This window comes from Manis javanica, chromosome 8, assembly GCF_040802235.1.
Source record: "Manis javanica isolate MJ-LG chromosome 8, MJ_LKY, whole genome shotgun sequence".
NCBI lineage: Eukaryota > Metazoa > Chordata > Mammalia > Pholidota > Manidae > Manis > Manis javanica.
This window is the reverse complement of record NC_133163.1, coordinates 100,002,846-100,019,378: the sequence shown is the minus strand read 5'-3', so window position 1 is coordinate 100,019,378 and position 16,533 is coordinate 100,002,846. Positions and strand designations below refer to the sequence as shown.

At 42.8% G+C, this 16,533-nt stretch overlaps 1 protein-coding gene across 10 annotated transcripts in view; it reads left to right on the top strand.

The window, feature by feature from the left end:
- The window catches only part of LOC140843149 (histidine decarboxylase-like), a 65,853-nt gene that overhangs the window by 33,098 nt on the left and 16,222 nt on the right, over positions 1–16,533 (top strand). For 2 of the 10 annotated variants that reach the window (XM_073211822.1, XM_073211821.1), the window contains exon 1: positions 14,422–15,127. The exons of 2 other annotated variants lie outside the window; for them this stretch is intronic. The gene's annotated coding sequence lies outside the window, so the exon portion shown is untranslated. 6 more of the 10 variants (XM_073211816.1, XM_073211826.1, XM_073211824.1 and 3 more) reach the window with 6 other exon arrangements.

Genomic DNA, 16,533 nt, shown 5'->3' with positions numbered 1-16,533 from the left:
CACTTGTGGGTTGCCCTGTGTGTGGGGGACAAGAACAGTCACTAGGGACCCGAGGAGAGATGGGGGAGCTGTATGCAGGACCAGATGTCTCATTCCTATGGTGAACAACTCCTCATCGGGGCCCTGGGTGTCCATATTATAGATGATATCTTTCATGCCCCATTCCTGCAACACCTGCTGGAGCTGAGCATGTTTTCCAGCTAGTGGGTTAGTATGGTAAATCATCCTGATTAGGCCAAACTGCCCTGATGGCTGCTGTCAGCCAATCCAGAAGCACCCAATTCCCTGAGGTGTGATAGGCACTTCGCAAGCCCTACTGGAGAGAAGGGTGCATCGTCAGGGAAGCAAGTCTACTCATTTCAGAATTTGACAATACAATGTTTTCTGCCCCAATATCCCAGAGATGTGCAAAAGCCATGTAGGCAGAGATTCTGATGGCTTCTGCTGATACCAGACGCTCATGTCCTCCAGCTCATCCTGGGTATAGGGGTGGAGACAAAGTGCTCCACACCCTGGGGATGGGGGTTGGGGGGGGGCGGCTCCTCTCTCTCAGGAGTCAGCGGTTGTTGTGTTTTTACTTTCTTAATTATAACAGAAGGGGCCTTTAGTACAGGAGAGGCTGGTGCCTCAGGTGGTGGCCTTGGCAACAGATTGGCCCTTGGCCCTCGGACCCCCCCACCCACTCAGACTCTCCTGACACCTCCTCCACCATCTCTGGAGCTGAAGGCACCGCTCTTTTCTCCCCCTCCCCCACAACCTTCTGCAATAAGGACTCTTCTGCTGCCTCCCTCCTTGCTGCTGCTAAGGAACTTTCCAGGGGCGCAGCCTATCCTCTCTAATTCTCTTCCTTAAGGGCATCCCAAAAGTCATTGCCCAGCTCCTCCAAGTGATGCTGAAGTGCGTCTCTCTTCTGCCGAAGTCTCTCTCTCTCCTCAATAACACTTTCCACTATTTGGATGAAAAGAGATCCTACAATCCCAGGTACTCCACGGCCACTCAGGAGCTCTAAGCAGTCTTCTGTCTGATGGAGGGCTAATTCTGCAGCTTCCGGTGTCTCCATTCTTCCCCAGGTCTGGGGAAGGCTCCACCCCTCTAGGAGGTGCTTCACCCTAGACCAGTTCCTCACTAGGGGCTCCCCAATTGGAAGACCCACATATAGGGGGTTCCCGAGTAAAGCTGCACCCTGTACCTCTACAGCCATTGTGGCTTCCCCATCATCCCCAGGGGCAGGCTGCCCAAGTACACCTATTAAACAGATTTTGGGTTTAGAGGTCCTGCCAACTACCACCAGATGTAACTCCAGGTGAAAGAATCCTGGAGCCAAATACCTCTAAAACCAAAATCAAAGTTAAGGAACCCATTTATTTCTTACAAGCAGTTGTACCACCTCTCTCCTGACCAGTTTGCAGCAGAAGAGAGCTCCACCCAACCTCTCCAGTCCAGATAAACCCTCACAGGCCCTTTTGATTACCTATTGACATGTAGACCGACTGATTTTATCCACCCCTTGGAAACACCTATTGATATGCAGATGCATTAAAGCCAGGTGAGAGATTCTGGAATATTACAATTTTACCCACAACTCTTAACTCTTTAGTACATTTGCTCCTATTTTCTTCTCAGTATCTTCTTGTTCAGTTCTTAAATGTAAAAGTTTCTTAACATTGTGTCTTCAATTTTCTTTCTCTTTCTCTTTAGGTGTCCTCATCTATTCCTATTAATGCTGAGGATTCCCAAGTGTAAATATTCAGCCCTAACCTCTCTCCTAAGTGCCAGCCAGGTCTGATATGGTAAAGGTGTACAGAACATTTCTAGAAGATTCACTTATTCAGTCACTCATTTAGTAATTCATTCATTTATTAGCATTTATTTAAAGTGTAAATAAGGTACAGACTACTTCTCAGTGAAGAAGATAAGGGAGATATTATTATTTGCATTTTCAGATGAGTGAATTGAGATTCAGGGAGGTTAACCAATGTGCCAGAAGTCACACCTGGCATGTCAATTGTGGAGTGAGGATTATAACCCAAGTATTCTGATTCCTACTTAGGTGTCTTGGGTTGAATGGGCTCCCCCCACCACCCACACCAGAAAACAATATCTCCACCAGAATCTGTGAAAGAAATCTTCTTTGGAAAAAGGATCTTTCAAATACAACCAAGTTAAAGATTTCAAGATGAGGTCATCCTGGATGACGGTGGGTCCTGAATCCCATGACAAGTGTCCTTAGAAGAGAAGAGAAGGGAGGAAGACACACAGAAGAGTTGATGTGAAGATGGAGGCAGAAATGGGAGTGATGTCTCTGCAGGCCAGGGAAGGCCAAAGATCCCCAGCAGCCACCAGATGGTGGGTGTGAGGCCTGGAGTGGATCTTCGCCAGAAGCTCCAGAAGGAACCAGTCCTGCCACCACCTTGATTTTGGACTTCTGTCCCCCATAATTGCGAGAAAATTAATTTCTTTTGTTTTTAGCCAATGAGTTTGTGGCAATTTGTTCCAGTAATGCTAGGAAACTAATGTACTATGCCACATTGTGTTTCAAATAATTTCAAGATTGGGATGCAGAGTGGACCAGAAAGTCCAGCAGTTCACAAAAGAGAAAAAAGTCAGAAAGATCTGAAGTAAGCTCTGCTGGGTTCACTGGAACGATAAGAATCCTATGTAATAGATCTCATGGAGAGTAAAATTGTGATCTGGGAATCTTAAAAGTTTCCCATGCAGTCTAGGGTTACCTTGCTGACCCCAGTACCTAAAACTCATTCATTATTCACTGTTTTGGTGATTAAACTTTTCTCTCTCACTGTTTTGTAGTTCCTGCCACAAAGCTCACCCTCAGTTCTGTAAATCATTCCCTACCACCAGCTCCATAGATTCTGCTAAAAATCATATCTTCCATTACCTAATGGCATGTGATTACTTCCTTTTCCCTGTATGTCTTTCAGCTTTGGCACTGTTCTTGCTTAATTAGATTCCCAAATTTATATTATTTTTGAAATTTTTATTTATTTTTATTTTTTATTTTGGTGTCATTAATCTACAATTACATGAGGAACATTATGGTTACCAGCCTCCCTCCATCACCAAGTCCCACCACATACTTCATTACAGACACTGTCCATCAGCATAGTAAGATGCTATAGAATCACTACTTGTCTTCTCTGTCTTGTACAGCCCTCCCCAGGCCCCTCCCCCTACATTATGTCTGCTAATAGTAATGCCTCCCCATTTTTTACCCTTATCCCTCCCTTCCCACCCATCCTCTGCAGTCCCTTTCCCTTTGGTAACTGTTAGTCCATTCTTGGGTTCTGTGAGTCTGATGCTGTTTTGTTCCTTCAGTTTTTGATTTGTTCTTATACTCCACAGAGAGTGAAATAATTTGATACTTGTCTTTTTCCACCTGGCTTATTTCACTGAGCATAATACCCTCTAGCTCCATCCATGTTGTTGCAAATGGTAGGATTTGTTTTCTTCTCATGGCTGAATAATATTCCATTGTGTATATGTATCACGTCTTCTTTATCCATTAATCTACTGATGGACATTTAGGTTGCTTCCATTTCTTGGCTATTGTAAATAGTGCTGCAATAAGCATAGGGGTGTATATGTCTTTTTCAAACTGGGCTGCTGCATTCTTAGGGTAAATTCCTAGAAGTGGAATTCCTGGGTCAACTAGTATGTCTATTTTGAGCTTTTTGAGGAACTGCATACTGTTTTCCACAATGGTGGAGCTAGTTTACATTCCCACCAGCAGTGTAGGAGGGTTCCCGTTTCTCCACAACCTCACCAACATTTGTTGTTGTTTGTCTTTTGGATGGTGACAACCCTTCTGTTGTGAGGTGATATCTCATTGTAGTTTTAATTTGCATTTCTCTGATGACTAGCGATGTGAAGCATCTTTTCATGTGTCTGTTGGCCATCTGAATTTCTTCTTTGGAGAACTGTCTATTCAGCTCCTGTGCCCATTTTTTAATTGGATTATTAGCTTTTTGTTTGTTGCGGTGCATGAGCTCTATATAGTTTGGCTGTCAAGCCTTTATTGGATCTGTCATTTATGAATATATTCTCCCATACTGTAGGATGCCTTTTTGTTCTATTGGTGGTGTCCTTTGCTGTACAGAAGATTTTCAGCTTGATGTAGTTATACTTGTCCATTTTTGCTTTTGTTTACCTTGCCCAGGGAGATATGTTCATGAAGAAGTTGCTCATGTTTATATCCAAGAGATTTTTGCCTATGTTTTTTTCTAAGAGTGTTATGGTTTCATGAGTCACATTCAGGTCTTTGATCCATTTTAAATTTACTTTTGTGTATGGGGTTAGACAATGATCCATTTTCATTCTCTTACATGTAGCTGCCTAGCTTTGCCAACACCAGCTGTTGAAGAGGCTGTCATTTCCCCATTGTAAATCCATGGCTCCTTTATCATATATTAATTGACCATAGATGTTTGGGTTAATATCTGGACTCTCTATTCTATTCCACTGGTCTGTGTCTCTGTTCTTGTGTGCTGTTGTATTTTAAGCACAGAATGATAAAAACATGTTTGTGACTGTGGAATCTACTTCTCATAACCCCTGGATGACTCCCTCCTAACTTGGTTTCATTCTAGCTCTCAGCTAGTTCAATTCTCCACCTTGAGGCTAAACAAGAGTAAAAATGCAAATCTGATCTTGTCACACCCTTAATTAAAACCATAAACATTTCAATGATTTCCCACTGGCCTGTGGGCAAATCAATCCTTAGTGGTCCTTCCTAGCTTTGTCCTTTCCTACCTCTCCGGCTGCACTGGTACCTGGCTCTCTATTACTCTCTGCTCTAACTTTACTAGGGTCTGTCTAACCTCACGGCCTTTCCATAGGCTGTTTCCTCTGATCACCTTTTCACACCCTTCTTCATCTACCTTTATGTGTCATTAGGCTGGTGTTCTGCTATTTTCATAAGGAGAAATGGTAGTTGAGTATAGGTTTAAGTTGATTTTCTCAATTACAGGTTTTATATTTCCCTTTCTGCTAATTTCTCTTGCTATTCTTTCCCCATTTTTCTATTAGAGTGCTGGTCTTTTTCTTCTCGCCCTTGTGCTATGAATTCCAAGTATTTGTTTCTCAGTTTGTCATTATCATTTGACTTCTATTGTGATTTAAAAAAATATGGTCAAAGTTATGGTTTCTAGCTTTTGAGTCATACTTAGAAAGATAATCTTCACTTTGAGATCAATCATCAAAGCTCCTAAAATTTCTTCATGGAACTTGAAGGGGTATCTCGCCATGACCCTCCTTACCCCAGAATGACTCAGGAGTCATGGGCCCATGCAAGAGATTTTATTATCTGAACGAGAAAATGGCTGCCCCCAGAGAAGAGGGAGCAGCAGTTCGTGGGTAAGGAAGTGTGTTTTCAAGGAGTAGGGGTAGGGTGTATTTTGTGTTGGTGATTGGATCTTAAGGGGTGGGCAACATAATCGGTGGTGATTGGAATTTAATGGGTAGGGGTTTTAGTGTGCCAGGATTTACCTTCAGAATTTTCATCTTTATTTTTTTTAACAGTTTTATTGGTACAAAAATTTTACCTATTTATTTATTTAGTGTATATAATTTGATGAGTTTGGACATATGCACCTGTGAACCTGATTATCTTGATTATATGATGGTTTCATATAATTTTATGTTCTTATTTTGAAAACTTGAGTATTTGATTTAAGAAAAAAGATTATCCAAGTACATGGTGTGAGGAATGACTCCAACTTAGATTTTGTTTCCAGATGTCTGTCCGCCCTTGTCCCAGCACAATTTATTTCCTTTTGTTTCTTTTCTCTTTTGTAAGGTTGGAGGCACTGGAGGGATGGGTGAGCACTTCAGACACTGATGACGTGCCAAAGTCCCCGGCTGCTGCCCCCTCCCAAAATGTGCCTTAGGCTGGCCAATCCTCATGCCGCTGTAAATCTAAGCTCTGCCTCCCCCTACCTTCTTTAAAAAACTCGCTGCCTGCCCTGCTGAGCATGACTTCCCCGGCCTGTGACTAGCCAGACCGGGGAACATCGCCCAGGATTGCGCTCAGATAAACTGCCTGGCCCGTTGTTGCCTGTTGTCGCCTGCTTATTTCAGTTAGAATTTATCTTACATTTGGTGCCAAAAAACCCGGGAAGGAGCGTGAGCATGGGGCCCCGACCGGTCTTTGGTGGCCTTGCCCCCTCCTTCCCCGACCTGGGACCTGAGCCTGCTCTCCACTGAGTAGACTATTTTCTGGTGTGTCCCTCAGTTTCACTCAGTCTGTTTCCCTTCGTAACTCCATTTCACCTGGTCCGTCCGAAATCAGCTACGTCCAGGTTTGGGCATCCGGCCCATGTGCTGCGGGCATCTGGGATACCCGCCCCTGGCCCTGTGATGTGGGAGACGTCCCTCACCCAGGCTCCCAGGCCGTCTCCCCTGACTTGGCGTGCTTGGGACGCTGGGCGCTCCTCTCAGTGGGATTAGTTGGGAAGTAGCGCAGACATGGGGAACCAGCCCTCGAAAGCAGAGGCTCAGACCCCGCTGCGGTGTCTCATTTCTAATTTGGCTGCTCTATATTTGTCCCGGGAAGTTCACATATGGAACCTGGTCTTCCTTTGCTCTCAGGCTTGGCCTCAGTATCCCTTAGACAACCAATCTTGCTGGCCCCCTGAGGGAACTTTCAATTTTGGCCTCTTCACTGACTTAACTAATTATTGCCACTGGAGCGGAGAGTGGGGTGAAATCCCATATGTGCAGGCTTTGGACTTTGCGCTCCGGCCCAGACCTTTATGTTAAGTGTTCAAGGACCCAGGTTCTCCTGGCCCGATCTCCAGTTAAGGATTGTCAGCCTCTTACTCTGCCCAGTCCTTCCTTTTCAGATCCACCAGAGGACTTTAGTCTCCCACCTCTCTCAGCCTGCTTCCCCCACCCCTCTCCGCCACCATCTTTAAGTTCTTTGTCCTCCCGCGTGTTGCTGCCATCTTAAAGTCCTACATTCTCAACCATGCTGTCTTTGTGCTCCTCTCCTCTTCCAGTGGCTGCAGCACTTCCTCCCCCTCTCCACCTTCACCACCCTTTTCCCCCAATGGAACACGCTCCTCCCACCCTCCAGTTCTGGAAACCATGGACAAGACTCCTCCCAGCACAGACCTGCCTCCTTTCTCTCCCAACCCTACACCCATCCCCACACCTGCCATTTTGTAAGTGGTCTGGCGTGGTTGTTGGGAGTGGGTGAGCTGGGTGTAGCAAGTGAACATCTTAGTGACTGTGTATTGCAGTGTGTGTGCCTGCCTGCAGCCTGAAAATTTTTGTAGTGACCTAGAATCTCAAAGTGTTGCTACGTAAAGTAGACATATTTTGTGCTTAGAGATTATGCTGTAAAGCACATGGTGTCAGGAATTATAGTGTGTTCATGAATTTGTTAATCTAAAGAATGCTAGTGCAATAGTTTACAATGGCCCACTTCTCAATGTTCACTGAAAATTAAAGTTCCTAATGGTTTTGAGGTCTAATTAAAGCTATTTATTTAAGAGCACAGCACAGAAAAAATTAGAATTTTGTTTTCAGTTAAAAAGAAAGTTTTCTTAACTGTTAATCTGCTCTTAATGTTAAATGATTGCAAAGGGTTCTCTAGTTGTTTTATCAAAACAGTTTCTCATGCTTAAAGTCTCAATGAGTTGTCTGAATATTTAAGATAATGAGATCTTAATACGAAAAAACTAAAAGCTAAGTTTTGCTAATAACTGTGTGACCTTCTGTATTTGCCTTTAAAATCTTTTATTGTCATTCTAGTTAAATAGATAAGTATTTTTTCATAGTAACTTATGATTCTATTTAGACAAATGCCTTAAAAACACTCTAACAGCTTCCCAAAATCAAATTCAAAAAGGTGCTTTTATCTATAGTTAACTCTGATATTTTCCACAGGGCCCCTGGAACATGTCAGAGAAATTTTTTCTCATTGGAGAAAGTATTTGGCCAATTTAGCTTATTTATCTGATATAAAATTACCTGCTAAATTACCTAGAAAGCACTGTCAAAGAGAATAATGCGAAACTTTGTTACTGAATGTTTTGTGTTAGAGAAATATCCAGATTTCCTTATATCAACTGTCTTACAGTAAGCTCTCATCAGATCTTTAACCATTGTCATTTGTAAGTCTTTTGTCATTTATAGTCGCTTTTATTACTCCTAAACTAGTAAAGAACTAGATTTCACCAGAACAAGTATTAGTTACATAAGAAGTAAGTTAAAAAGGGCAGAAGAGGGACCCCAAACTCCACTCCATGACCTGGTAACCATGGCCTTTAAAGTCTTTAATAACCATGTTGAAGAACATGAGAGGAGGACAGTGTCCCAAACCCGAGCCTTTGCAGCGGCCCTGCGGCTGGCAGGACAAGGGTCTCATCACACCACAGACTAGTCCGGAGCTCGTGAGCCTCTGGGACCCTGCTTCCGGTGTGGCCAAGAAGGCCACTGGGCAAAGAGATGCCCCAACGTGACCAACAAGCCGACTAAACCCTGCCCAGTTTGTGGTAAGAGAGGTCATTGGAAAGTAGAGTGCCCAGTTGGGGAAGGTCATCCTCCAGCGACAGAGTCTCATGGGAGGCAGGACCCCCTGAGGGACTCCCCTCCAAACCTGATGAGCCTACTCAAAGACTGAAGATGCCTAGACTCGAACACCCCTATCACCCTTGCCGAGCCCAAGGCCATGCTGTGGGTAGCGGGTAAGTCCATCTCCTTTTTGGTGGACATGGAGGCTGCCTACTCTGTTTTACCTTCCTTTCACAAGATTTACATCCTTCCCAGGTCTCGGTTGTGGGTGTCACGGGAACCCCATCTAAGCCTCTAGAGACAGATCCAGTAGCCTACACATTTGAGAGCCATCTTCTTACCCACTCATTTCTGGTCATCCCGTCCTGTCCCTTCCCTTTGTTAGGGAGAGATCTCCTCTCCAAGCTTAGTGCCTCTATCTCCCTGCCTCTTAGTCATCCCCAACTGAGCTCACTCATCATCTTAGCCAATATAAGTTGTAGCCCTGAGCCCTCCAGAGACCCTCCTGTACCATTGACTGGCATTAACCCGAAGAGTCTGAGACACCTCTACTCCTGTAGTGTCGAGCCATCATGCTCCCGTCCTCATCTTCCTCAAAGACCCATCCTCCTCTCCTTCTAGATCCCAATTTCCTATTTCCCAAGCCCATTGCAAGGGCATCCTACCTATCATTAACCATCTTCTTTCCCAAAGGCTTCTGGTACCAACTAATTCTCCCTGTAACACTCCAATCCTTCCAGTCAAGAAGCCATCGGGGGCCTACCAGCTTGTTCAAGACCTGCAGATAATCCACGAAGCTGTAGTCTCTCTTCATCCGGTCATCCCTAACCCTTATACTTTCTTATCTCAAGTTCCCCTGAACACCTCTCCTACCTACCTTACTTCTCACTCCTAAGAGAGATACCCCTTGTCCTGCCCAATGCTCGTCTTTCCATTCTTTCATTCAGGCTGCCGGCTATGAACAAGCCTCAGTCTGTCTCTCATTGTCCGGACAACAGTACTAGACGGGGCAAAGCCTGGGTGATCACGCTAGATGTATCTGTCCTGAGAGACGAAGACAACATATCTGCTAGAACCTCCGGCCCCCGATAGAGAGGTCAGACAGTAGAAGTGAACAAGACCATGTGGGTACATCAGTACTTGCCCCTTCCCTCCAATCCTCCTCTGGCCTCCCTCCAGCCTCAACCCTACCTGCACCGCCCCTCCTCAGCCGGAAGTAGCCAGATCGAGTCGGTGCCCATTATAACCAAAAGGCTGGAATGTAAGGTTGGAGGCACTGGAGGGAGGGGTGAGCATGTCGGACACTGATGATGTGCCAAAGTCCCCGGCTGCTGCCCCCTCCCAACCTGAAAAATGTGCCTTAGGCTGGCCAATCCTTGTGGCGCTGTAAATCTAAGCTCTGCCTCCTCCTACCTTCTTTAAAAACTCACTGCCTGCTCTGCTAAGCGTGACTTCCCCAGCGGGTGACTAGCCAGACCGGGGAACATCACCTGGGATTGCGCTCAAATAAACTGCCTGGCCCTTTGTTGCCTCTCGTTGCCTGCTTATTTCGGCTAGAATCTGTCTTACATCTTTCTTTCTTTCTTTTTTGTTTATAGCTATGTCATTTATTAAATAATTCATTTTTTCCCTCCAATCTGAGAAGCCATCTTTATTATATGCTAAGTTCCTGTATGTATTTGAATTTATTTGTTCATTTTGTCCCTTCATACAACAATATCTCATCATTGTATTTATTTAGGAATCATGAAATATTTTAACACCTACTTTGTGGGAACGGAACATTCTCATTTTTCTTCTTTTAGAGTTTTCTTCATTATTCTAGTATACTTTTCCTTCTAAACTGTAAAAGTAACTACTGATTTCTAAAACCGAACACCCAAAAAGCTTTTTGGTGTTTTCACTGGGATTGTGTTGTTTATAAATTATTTTAGGGAAAGTTGATATCTTTGTGATGTTGAGTTTTGCTCTCTGAGAACATGGTATGGCTTTCCATAAACAGGCCTTCTTTAATATTCAGTAGCAATTTAAAAAGGAAGTTTATTATGTTCAGGGAAATAAGAGTCAATATTTTTAAATTTGGTAAAAAAATTGAAAAGTATAAGAAAACAAACCAAATGAAAACTCTGCAACTGAAGAAAACTACAGTAACTGATATTAGGAAGTCAATAAACAGTTTTATTATCATATTAGATACTTCTGAAGAAAGAACTCAAGAAAAGGTCAGGAAAAAATTTTCAACCTCAAACTCAGAGAGACAAGAAGATGTAAAATAAAGAAGAGAATATAATACAGATATAACATTTTTATATATAATTTATATAACAATATAATTTATATATTTTATATATACATACATATGTATGAGATAAGGGGAAAAAGTGTTCAACATAGGCATAAATGGAGTTGCAGAAGAATAGAAGAGAGATAATAGAGCAAGCCAGACTTGGCCAGAGAATAACTCATACTTTTCCACTAAAACTGCCTAACAGTGCTTGGAAGTTTTTATATACTCAATAAATGTCAGCTATTATCATTGTCATTCTTTTATAAAATGAATTAAAATGTTATTCTTTTGCCCTACCCCTGTCCTATGAACAACTTATACTACCAGCAATATCACTTTAGTCCAAGTCTGCTTGGCTATTTTTTTCCTCAAAGACCATTCCTGAAGCATTCTATTTTTTAAATTTTATGTTAATCAACAACTTCACTGAAGTGTAAGTTCCAAACTATAAAATTCCCCCAATTAAAATATGTAATTGTGCTTTTAGTATATTCACAGCATTGTGGAACCATCACAGTAACCAATTTTAAAACATTTTCTACAGCCCTACTTTACCTTCTAAACTCTGCTCCCCTTAGCTTTCAACCTCTGACAACCCAACCCTAAGCCCCAGGTGACCAATATTATACTTACTGTCTTTATAGAAGGATAAAAACCACATGATCATCTCAATAGATGCTGAAAAAGTATTTGACAAAATTTAATATCCATTCATGATAAAAACTCTCAACAAATGGGTATAGTGAGTATGTACCTCAACATAATAAAGGCCATATAGGACAAACCCACGGCCAACATCATACTTAATAGCAAAAAAGCTGAAAGCTTTTCCTCTAAGACTGGGAACAAGAAAAGGATGCCCACTCTCACCACTTTTATTCAACATAGTACTGGAGGTCCTAGCCACGGCAATTACACCAAACAAAGGGATACAAGACATCCAAATTGGTAAGAAATTAAACTTTCACTCTTTGCAGATGACATGGTACTATACATAGAAAACTCCAAGTAACCATCAAAAAACTATAACTAATAACAATTCAGAAAAGTTGCAGGATACAAAATTAATATACAGAAATCTGTTGCATTCCTATATACTAATGATGAATTATCAGAAAGAGAAATCAGAAAGAGAACTCCACTTACAATTGCATTAAAAAGAATAAAATACCTAGGAATAAATCTAACCAAGCAGGTGAAAGGCATTTACTCTGAAAACTACAAGACATTCATAAGAGAAATTAAAGAAGACACCAAAAAATGGAAATCTATCCCATGTTCTTGGATAGGAATAACTAATATTGTCAAAATGGCAATCCTGCCCAAAGTAATTTACAGATTCAGTGCAATCCCTATCAAAATACCAACAGCATTCTTCAATGAACTAGAACAAATGGTTCTAATTTTCATATGGAACCACAAAAGACCCCAAACGGCCAAAGAATTCCTGAGAAAGAAGAATAAAACTGGGGGGATTACACTCCCTGTATTCAAGCTCTACTACAAAGCCACACTAATCAAAGCAATTTGGCACTGACACAAGAACAGACCCATAGATCAATGGAACAGAATAGAGAGCCTAGATATAAACTCATGAATATATGGTCAATTAATATAAGACAAAGGAGCTATGAATATACAATGGGGAAAAGAGCTTCTTCAACAGATCATGTTGGGAAAACTGAACAGCTACATGCAGGAGAATGAAACTGGATTATTGTTTAACTCCATACACAAAAGTAAACTCAAAATGGATCAAAGACCTGAATGTAAGTCACGAAACCATAAAACTCTTAGGAGAAAGCATAGGCAAAAATCTCTTGAATATAAACATGAGCAACTTTTTCTGCATGCATCTCCTCAGGCAAGGGAAACAAAGTAAAAAATGAACCAGTGGGACTACATCGAACCAAAAAGCTTCTGTTCAGCAAAGGACACCATCAGCACAACAAAAAGGCATCCTACACTATGGGAGAATATATTTGTAAATGACTCATCTGATCAGAGGTTAACATCCATAATATGTAGAGAACTCATATGCCTCCACACCCAAATAATAAAAAACCCAATAAAAAATGGGTGGAGGACCTGAACAGATATATCTCCAAAGAAGAAATTCAGATGGCCAACAGGCACATGAAAAGATGCTCCACATTGCTCATCATCAGGGAAATGCAAATTAAAACCACAATGAGATATCATGTCATAAAGTTAGGATGGCCACTATCCAAAAGACAAGAAAAAAACAAATGCTGGCAAGGATGTGGAGAAATGGGAAACCTCCTACACTGTTGGTGGGAACGCAAATTGGTACAATCGCTGTGGAAAGCAGTATGCAGATTCCTTAAAAAACTAAAAATAGAAATACCATTTGACCCAGTAATTCCATTCCTAGGAATTTACCCAAGGAAAACAAAATCCCTGATTCAAAAACATATATGCACCCCCATGTTTATCACTGCACCATTGCAATAGTTAAGATACGGAAGCAACCTAAGTGTTCATCAATAGATGACTGCTAAAGAAGAGGTGGTACATATATACACTGGAATATTATTCAGCCATAAAAAAGAAATCCTGCCATTTGCAACAAAATGGATGTATATAGAGGGTATTATGCACAGTGAAATAAACCAGGTGGAGAAAGAAAAATACCATATGATTTCACTTATTTGTGGAATATAAAAACAAACAAGACAGAAGGAACAAACAACATTAGGCTCATAGACATTGAGAAGTGACTAGTTACCAAGAAGGAGGGGAGTATGGGAGGGGAAGGGGCAGGGAGACTGTTAAACAACTGTGATGTACATTTGATTATAATGAATGAATGAATGAATGAATGAATGAATAATGTCCAGTCCAAGAAAAAACAAAGACACATTCTGTTATAGCTCAAATGTTTTATCCCCCACAGATTCATATGTTGAAGCCTAACCTCAAATTTGAGGGCATTAGGAGGTTGGGCCTTGGGAGACAATTAAGTTTTGCTAAGTTCATGAGGGTGAAGCCCCTATATACCATTAGTACTCTTATAAGAGACTATGATATGTGAGGATAGAGCAGGAAGAACATGGCCATCTGCAAGTCAGGAGGAAGGTTCTCACCAGACATGGACTCTGCTGACCATGAAAAGGGATCACGTAGGCAGCTGGATGTAAGACTTTTGAGCTCAGAAGACTGGAAGGCCTCATGGTATAAATTTGACACAAGGTTTGTACTTTGTTATCACATCGGTACCATTTAAAGCCATAGGCATGGATAAATCCATCCAGGAAGAAAGATGAGAAGAGGGTGATACCCTGAAGCATGCCAACACTTAGGGCTGGCTGGAGGAGACAAACAGTAAGGCAGAAGAAAGAGCATGGCAGGCCATTTTATTGAAGTCCGCAGAGACTTACTACGCGTCCAAGACAAGGAAGTAGTAACTACAAAATACCACTGAAAGAAAGGACAAGGAAGATGAAGAATCGAATGGAAACAAACAAAAAAGTCTATTTTTTGGCACCTTGAAAGCATTTGATCACTGTTTGCTCAGAACTCAAGCTCCAAGAGTAGTGTTTCTCCTCACTACGGTATAGTTTCCACATGTCCTTTTACACACACACACCCTTCTAAGTGATTAAGTCTGGGGATGTTTCAATTGTTACTCCTTTTGCTTATCTGTGTTCTCTCATCTCTCTGCAACAATCAGTATTATGTAGTAATTTAAAAAACCCATTGGGTTAGAGGATAACATCTGCCTGTTGCTGAGCACAGCACGGCCAGCAGGGCAGCATCACTTAAGGGCCTGTCCTCCCCTCCCTGCGGTGGATGGCGAAGCAAAGGCAGTCGTAATACTGATAATTTGTGCTGCTTATTCTGCATTGCTTTGTGCCGTGCTACCGAGCTGGGAGTTTTGACGGAGGCTGAGGCCCTGTGGTGTAAATCCAGGGGCAGAAAGCATGAGGGCCCTTTACCATATTCACCTGGAGGCTGCCTGCAGGCTTCGGTTGCTAAGTGTGCTTTTTGATTTAGAAGCGCTTTTCATACTGCATCTTTGTCTCTCTCTCTCTTTCTTAAAGTCCTGGATCTCTTGACCAGCCAAAGATGAGTTCACTGTTCCCATCAAGGACTGGGAGAAATAAGGGGTGGGATTAATTGGACCTGGGGGCAGGGCCCGGAGGGCGGAGCTAAGGTGGAAAAAAGGAGAGCCCTCTAAATAAAGGGCCGGCGCTGGCTGCCCAGGAGCACACCTTCGTCCTCGTCCGTGTGTGTCTTGTGAGGAGCAGAGCCTGACCCGGGGAGGTGATGGATCCCGAGAGCGAGGTGAGCCAAGGGGTCCTGGCCCTCTCCCACAGCCACCCCTGCGGGAACTGCTGCTGGCGTCAGCCCTTGGCTTCTGCGGGGTCATTCGGAGCCTTAGATTCACCTGCTGAGAGGTGACTCCAGCAAAACCTGCCCTGAGAGAGGAATGTGAGGTCAGTTCAGAACTCCTGTCGCCCTCTCATTCTCTCTCCCGTCCCGCTGCCACAGAGGCTGTGCTGCCGAGTCACGCTCCCCCTTTTTCCCTTCTCACACAGAACAGGGGACTGGATTCCTGATCTCCTAAGTGGCAAGAGGGGGGTGATTCATATTCTGTAATTGAAAAGCACTTTCCCTTCATATTCTGTCATCACTGAGAAATCTTTTATTTCTTTGTATTCATTTCCCTATGTGTGAATCTCTCAGTGGGGGTCTTTCATTTACTCATTCATCCCTTAAATGTTTAGCAAGCAGCTATTATGTCTCAAGCCTTGTGTGATGAGCAAAACTAAATAGTTAACTTATTTTCAGGCATGGCTCTCCTAAGAGGGGAAGTATATAGTTGCTTAATTTCTCTTTCTATAACTTTCTATATGCTCATCCCTACGGGTAGCTTATATTGCATAAAATTCCTTTGCTGTAAGTTATCATCCCAGGTCTAGTCCACCCAGATGTAACTCTCTAAGTAGTTAGCAGCCTTTACACTCAAGTGTGCATTAAACATTTCACTGCTTTCCAAAGGTACTTTTGGCTGAGAGCAGGTTCCTGTGGACATTTATCCTGTATGTGGAACACAAATCGATTTCATCCGGCCTCTGGATAAGTGGAGCGCTCGCATGGGTGCCGAGCCACTCACCGGAGACATGGGGCTGTGGGGATGGGGGCTGGAGGGGTGCTGAAAGACTCCTTTACGGTTGTGTTTGGGGCCTGCCCTGCTGGTGCGAATTTTGCACACGCTTGTGCAGAGGAAAGAGATCTGGTTCCCTCTCCTCTTCTCTCTTTTACTGTCATTATTATTATTTTTGCAGCTGGGAAAGGACCACAGGGAGTACTGAGGAGGAATTAGAGATACTGAGAGAGACAGAAAGAGAGATGAAGCCACAGACACAGGAAGGGAGAGAAAGAGAGACTCCAAGCAAGAAACAGAGGCACTGAAGCCAGACCCTCCCTGCAGAAATGAAAGAATAATAATGTGCAGTGCCTTCAGAGTATTTGACCTGGCTGTTTTTCTTCCTTATTCATTTAATAATGTTTTTCTGAGCATCAAAAACATGCTCTAGGCACTGGGGTTTTGGTAGAGGCAGAGGCAAGGAAATCAAGGGATTAGGCCGTGGCTTTGCGTTTTCCCAAGAAATACTAATTGGTGCAGGGTTCTTAGTTTCAGTCTGTGGTTGTGCTTTAGGGATTCCATAAACCTCGGAAATTTTGAA